Consider the following 7,921-nt stretch of genomic DNA (forward strand, 5'->3'; position numbering starts at 1 on the left):
GTGCCATAATAGCAAAATGTGGTCCTGGAGACACCTGCTGTAACAGGAACTACCACAGAAGCGGTTTTGAGTACTTTGCCAGGTGTTTATATGTCTGTCGGTGTGTCTGTGGACAGATTTTGTCAACGCAATAGTGTCACAATTGTGCAAGATGAAGTCTACAGGTGTGTAGCTGAGATCAAAATGATGGCTGAGTTTGAAGATGGGTGTGGTTTGAGCAAGGACGCCGGAAGTAGGTAGGAGGAAGTAGGGAAAGGGCCATTGGCCCCACCAACTTTATGCCCCTTGCCCACATTCGTTTTAAGTCGTTATATGTTTTATATAATAATGTAGTAATGACTACTGAGTACTCAAGGGTCGAAACGTCAACATGTTGACAGGTGTCAGTGCTGGTGTGATCCCATCGCAAAATGGTCTCTAGTTATTTGTAATGTTGGTGAGAAATGGAAGCTTAAGTACAGAATACATACAATACACATTTACAAACTGTTCATTTTCTCTCTGACAATGCATCTATGTCTCAGGCTGCAGAGTCTGTGGCGCAACAACGGAGCCTGTTCTACATCTCTAGTACATGTGCAGTACGTGTCCAGACAAGTTGTTCTGATCAATGCAGATGTAATATGTTACTATGACAGAAACTCTATCCGGCTGACGTAAAAATCAATACAAGCCACAAGATGAGTCAACAGGCTGCAGCAACTAGCGCTCACACAAACATCTACGAGGCTGGGCTATATACTGTAATTTCATTATATCCAAAAGAAAAGTCACACCAAATTTAAAAACATTTTAATGGAAATTCAGGACTGAATCCTCTTGAGTCTCTTTATATTTCTGAATAGTTAACCTCTGGCAATTTTCTCTCAGATGAAACTCTGGAATACAAAATAAAAAAAATCACAGGTAATACAACTTCACACTGAACTCAAAAGGCTAAAAAACAACCTACATATGAGTCACATACTCAGTTTGTAAAATAATAACACTTTTAGATTTTCATTATTTATTTTCTGGAGATTAAGCATTTTGGAAAATAATGTCTATATTTATTTTCTTAATTTCCAATGGCCTGAAAAATGATCAAACATCAATGAAACAGCTCGGTAGTTGTCTAATCTATACTTACTCTGACCTCCTCAACGCCCCCCCCCCCCCCCCCGGATGTATCCTTAACAAGAAGTGCTAAGCCCCCCGAGCCAACCTCACAGCCAAACGCTCTTCTCTTTATCTCACCCATGAAATCCAATTCCTGTGGATCTTTGGAAGCGTGACCATGCTTTGTGAGGGTGTGAAACACACTTTTCCAAGGTTGGATTGCACAGAAATTTATATCAGCTATGCCTATACAATAACACAAATCACTTACTGGTTTTCTTTATACTGTTGTACACATAAAGTAACCTGAATGTTGCACATGAATGCACGATGAGTAGAAAATAAATGTTTTCTTCTCTGTATTTCTGATAACATAGCTGTCAATAAATTCACAAATTATTTATCTCCACTCTACGATATTTACATTTCAAGTTCATGTGTTTGCTCACATGAACACAAGGCATGGTTATGCAGGCTTAAAGGAACAGTTTTGGGATATATGCTTATTTCCCATTTCTGGACGTTAAATATGAACCTGGAGAGCCAGGAAATGATTAGCTTAGCTTAGCATAAGGACTGGAAACAGGGTGGAAACAGTTAGCCTCGCTCTGTCCAAAAGTAACAAAAGAAAGCGTATTGTGTATTTCCCAAAATGTCTAACTATTCCTAAATTTTAATCTTGTGACTAGTGACTAATTGATAAATTGATAATAATATTGATATATTGTTAATTTACAGGATCCCTTAATAACCACTATTGATGTGCATTTGAGCAAGGCACCCAACTCCATACTAACTCCAAAATCCTCAGTTGATGACAGTAGGAGACCATGACCTGTACTGGGCAGTTCTTAGGAAATGTGAAGTGTACCGAGTGGGAGTTTGAAACAGGCTGTTGCTGAATAACTGCATGGTGTTCACTAAAACCTTCCATGAATAAATTAAGGTTAAACCATCTGTTTTATACTCAAGGAACTAACAACATCCCAGTCATTCAAAAACATTTTGGAATTACTATTACTGATATCAACCAGTGTATGTCTCAAAAACTCAGCTCTATCATTAAAAGTGCTGTAAACATACATCAAAGATGCAAATGAACTAAGATGACCAACCTGTAATGGTAACTAATAATGTAGGGCATCTGACTTAAAACCACCACATGGTCAAGCAATAGACAAGTATTCATCACCGCAGAATGATGACAGCGGAACTGTCAACACTGCCAACTTTGTGTTAGCTCTGGAAACTACAGTACTTCCTGTTTCATGACCTGTCTGACAGTGAGAGAGGCCAAATAAGTTGAATTCCCCCTCCCAACCACCTCCTCCCACACACACACACACACACACACACATCAATATGAAGATTTTTCTCATTAAGTTGGACATAAATGTATTATCTAAACTGACTTACACAAACTGCAAAAGCAGATTAAGCTTCAGCTCCCACACAACACCAACAAGCATCCAATAGACACAAAGTCAAAGGTTATTTGATTTAAACTTGTGTACCATTTAAAAATAATAGCTCAACATTTTGGGAAATACACTTATTTGCTTTCTAGAGTTAGATGAGGAATAACTGTTTGGCAATTATTTAATTAATTAGTTTGGAAACCCTTACATCTATCCCCCAAATTTGCATGTGTTTATCCACACAGTACCATGCATTTCATCTTTAAGCATCCAGTCTGCTAGAGAATACGGCAGGGACCTTCTAACACTGGCCCGTTGACCCCAATAAACCCCAAAAAACAGGGTCAACAAGAGGCATTAAAATTAGCAAATTCTAAAACACAGTTCTAACATCATGAGCACATAATTAACAGCCCCCCTTTAAAATCTTCTCATGTAAAGAATAAACAAAGTCAGAGCTGCAGAAGGTTAATCACGCTGGGTCTTAACAGCACCAGGTCGTTTTCAGTACAAAGCAGCGCTGAGTAATTGGCAACCCTTTCATCCCTCCTCCTCATTAAAGACCATGGGTTCATCTCTAATTGTGTTGACCCCACCATGACCTCTGCTCCAGTCACAGTGAATCAATGAGGCTTCAAGCTGATGCTACCCAGCATGCACCACTAGGTAACCCCCCCCCAATCCTTTGCTACCAGTTGAATAAAGTAACCACTGTCTCCGATATGTGCAAGACTGAACACCATTTTGGTTCAGCACATTATGGACCTGATCCTGGTTGTCAGCCTGGAAACAGCCATGGTGAGATTCACAGCCATTTGCTGGAGGATGAAAGAGTTTCATCACTGTTTGCAAAAATGTTTAGGACTGATGACATAGATCACATTCCTTATTCATGTCTTTATCTTTCCTGCAGTTTTGCTCATGTCCTTGCTCTCCTCCACTTCCCCTTTTTTGCTAAGTCTTGTCCTTCCTCTAGCAGCTTATTTGCATCGTATCCATCAGCAGGGAGAGAGAGAGAGAGAGGCTCTCTTGCTCAAGGCATAACGAGGCAGACTGATAGAAGATTCTTCTTCCCCCCCAGCAAGCCCGTTCTTTGAAGTTCTCATAAATTGAGTTTTTAGAAAAGTTCTTAGGGGAACTTATACATGGTAAACAGGCAGGCTATGTGGTGGACGTGCTCCCCAAGGGAGGTGGAGTGAGATCAGCAGGCTTGTTTACTGGCTGAAGTGTTCAACACTTCCCTGTTCAGAGTAGCACTCAATGTGTGCCGACCCTCCCCACATGCCCAGTTGTGAATTTGAGTTTTCTTTGATGTAAGGAAAGCGAATGACAATTTATGTAAAAACATAACAGAATTGCAGCTACGTTAAAACTAACGATGAAATTAGCATTTTCTTATGCAAATTATGCTCTGGCACAATGCACAGTCTTTGAATAAGCAGAAGTTAATATGCATGTCACAACCAGCAACAACAGCTGCAAATGAGTCTCCTTGTAAATCTACACAATGACAAAACCTGAGAGTCAGTAAAGTCAGTCTTAAAATGTCCCACTTCAGCCTTTTCGGTGGCTTCTTGAGACAGGAACATGTCTTTCGTAACAAGACAGGAGCAAGGAAACCAAGTGCTGCTGTTGTCTGCACGGTAGGAGCATGGGCTGAGATTAATCCATTGCCTACAGTCAGACAGGCTGGCCTCTGGTATCATGCAGCCCGAGTATCGACTCTGGCCCCTGCTGCTTTGCAGGTCACTGAGCTAATGAGTTTTTTTGCCAGAAATGTAATAATTAAACTCATTTCGCTCCAACAGCAGCACAGCCATTTAATGCCAGGCTGAAGGCCAGGCGGATTAGATGGCTTAAACTGTCATCTGCCATACCACCCGACTCCCCCGGTCAGTTAGCAAACTAATGCTGCGTTACTGTGTCAAGTATGAGTCACTATAAGGAGATGAGAGTATAGAAAGGGCTATGTGAGTGTGTATATACATTTATGTCAAGGCATGATGACAAGACAACACACAACGTGTTCTTAGAAAAAAAAAAACATGATAATAAATTAGTCAACAAGCTCATAGCTTCAGGGCTGCATTCACTGACTCCCTACTCTCCAGCGTGCTACACTGTTACTCACAATCTCCCAGCCTAGTAAAAACTCCAAGACAGCAGTCTGCTCATTTAATTACTGGCCCACTGTGATGTCATTTCATTATTGTGTTGCTTTTATGACAGTGGCAGTGGGATAAGATTTTCCTGTCTCAACACAGAGACACTGATGTCATGCCTGCAACACAGATTGAAACACAAGCTGCCCTGTAAAATATGGCTATGCTTCCACACTCTCTGTTCCTTTCATAATAAAAAACACTAATTGGTCTTCAGCTGAACTTTCAGTACTGATACATGTGCATTTTTGCTCTTTGACATGTTTCCCTGCAGAGCTGTCGGTAGTGATACTGAGGTGAAGTGATCTTGGACTGAAGTAAGGTGACACTGTCTTGGTAAAATGTGTCAATTCCAAACGGTAATAATGCAGCATGTACCATATAACAGTTCTGCGGAGCCAATACAATTCCAACCACAACTGTGTCCAAACAATTCGATGTCAAGAACCCCCAAACGCACTCACATTTAGGAACAGTACCTTGAGTACCAGGTTTCAAGCCCCCTTTCAAGTATCCTTGACCAAGACACTGATACCTGCCAACCTCATAGATTCTGAGAATAAACCGCATATTTCCCTGCAGAAACTAGTAGAGAAAGAAAGGTGAATATTATTCCAGAAAATAAAATATCTGGCCAGAACTGACCAAGGTAATTTTATCAGCCATTAACGCTATGGGGGAAATGAGTAAAACACAAGCAAAACTGAACTTAATTTAAATGAAATACTGCTATTATTGTGCATGTTAACCTAAGCCGCAAGTTTTAGACATAAAAGACATACGTCTCTCCTATGACAGTGAACCTGGGAGCAAGATTCAGCAAATGCGTCATATGTGTCTATTGTGCTTAAATTTCACTTTGCATACTGAAAAATCTCGCTGACTTGAATGTTGATAGTATAAAGTTGTGAAGCAGGAGGAGCTATTTCTGGTGCCCCTGGTTCCAAAAGTAAAAAAGTCCTTTTAGTTTTTTCCTATAGACAATGTTACATGACATCTACAGCTTGGACAGGCATAAAATTCCCCCAGTTGAATCAGCAGTGTAAGTGCAAATGAACTATGAGTCGCATGCATTTTGGCAAGAAATGATAATGAATGATAATGTTGCTCCATAACTGCTGGACGTATAAATGAGCAACTGTCATATCAAATTAAAAGGTTCACAACGTGTTTGCTGCTCCATTCCTCCCATGTGGCCAATAAGTTATTGCAGGTTCAAATCGATTTACTTTTGGATACTAGGTCAACTGTAGTTGAATTCGACAACACAACGCCGAGTTTTGTTCCCGACTGCACCAACAAAGTGTTTTGAATTCACAGCTGTGATTCACGCCTCTGTATTGTAATACAGATGCTTCAGTATTGTAATATTTAGAGGTATCCACCATGCCATTCTGAAGGAAAAAACGCGATTTCTCTGAAACAATGTGGAAGTAAAAAAAAAAAAAGGTCATTACATTATCTGGGAGAGTTCTGTGTCTCTATGTTGAGTAACTTTGAGTATATCAGTAAAAGAAAAACATGAAATGGGAAAAGAGAAAGGGGAAAACCACTTCCTGAAACAGTGCATCCTCCCACTTCGCAACTATGTTGCTAGCGTGAAAGCACTGTTGTTTGTTTATTGTTTCAACATGAAAAATATTCATTCCACTCATGAAAAAGACCCCCCCCCCCATCCCCCCCCCCCACCCAGCGTCCCAGGGAGGGTCCCCTCCCCACAGTTTGAGAAGCGCTGTCCTGCTGGACTCTAGGGGAGTACTACACCTGGGAGCATTTGTCTCGAGAAAAAACACGTCTCAACACGAGTTCTAATGCCTTAGGTGATAGATAGATGTAGACTATAATATCACACACAAACACCACATATACAGTATGTACTGTAAATCTGCACTCTTCTCTTCTGCTGTAGGCTCACTGCAGATGAGTTGGAGGAGCCACATAACTACAGCCTCAGCCCAATCTTTTGATCTACTAAATTATATTATAATGAATTCTATAACATTTTTGTTTGTTCCTGCTCTCATTGAAATTCTGTGCTTTCAGCAAAGTAATATCATCCTTATAATGTTGTGAAGCGATGGTAAGTAGATCTGAGGCCTCTATCCTGAGGGTCCTTCATGCAATCTCCTATCCCCCCACCCCTAACCCCCCTACACACACACACACACACACACACACACAACCATCTCTCTCTTTAAGCGTACTGGGTAAACAGTGGACTCTTTTTTTAAGTTAAGGTCTATGTATATGTATATTTACGGGACAAGTAGAGTTCAGTTGGAGCCATTATACAAGTCTTTCCACATGCATTCATCCTGTACTGATCTCACATCAGTGATGTACACAGAAGGATCAGTAGCACTTCAAGTAAGTATGCCACTAAAGCATTTTATGTCAACATTTTAGGTGGTGTGTGAGTGGATTATGGAGATGAATAACACTGACAGATACATTTCAAATGGTTGAAATGTTTTATGGTAAGCTTGAAGCTACTGAACTTGTATTTGAATTTGTGTGTTTGACACACAAAGACAGACATGTCTCCTGATCAATAGAAGGGTGAGAAGTGCAAACCAGCACACAAGTTTGGGCATGAGGATTGAGATGAAAGTTGTGCATTTAGCTAAGAAAATAAGCGCTCAGAACATGCTGAGCATACAGATGGTCAGTGAAGTGCTGCTGGAGATGTTTGATAAGTTTCCACCACAGCTTCTGTTCTTTGTGAAGAAAGAAAGTACTAACTTTCAACAGCCACTATACAAGCCTAGTTCTTCAGTGTTTGAGTATCATTTAATGGATCGGTCCTAAAGACAACGCAGCTACCGCACACATCTTAATCAGAATGAAGCCTTGCCCTCATTATAGTTGAAGAAGAGCTTGTAAATGCAGCCAATGTTAACACAATATATAACCTTATTGTAATGTAAACTTCCTTTCATTGATAAAATGTCCATGTGATTTCACAATTGGTCAGAATTTGTTAGCAGCTGGTAGAGCTCGCCCATCTTGCAAACTGACTTCAGACTATTCTGGGGAGGAATTATGAAGCTAAAGTGAACTGTGTGCATTTGCTCACATCATTGTTATTTCTCTTTCACCAAACTGCTGGCATTAGAACGGATATTACTGCTAGGATCAGCTGGGTCCCCTGGGATTAGGGTGTATAATTGCTGAAAGCCACGTGTGAGATCACACTGGGTGCTTCTGCTGGAAATGAACATCAGCCCAAACAGCCAGGCTACA

The sequence above is a fragment of the Enoplosus armatus genome, chromosome 1 (assembly GCF_043641665.1).
Source record: "Enoplosus armatus isolate fEnoArm2 chromosome 1, fEnoArm2.hap1, whole genome shotgun sequence".
NCBI classification, from domain to species: domain Eukaryota; kingdom Metazoa; phylum Chordata; class Actinopteri; order Centrarchiformes; family Enoplosidae; genus Enoplosus; species Enoplosus armatus.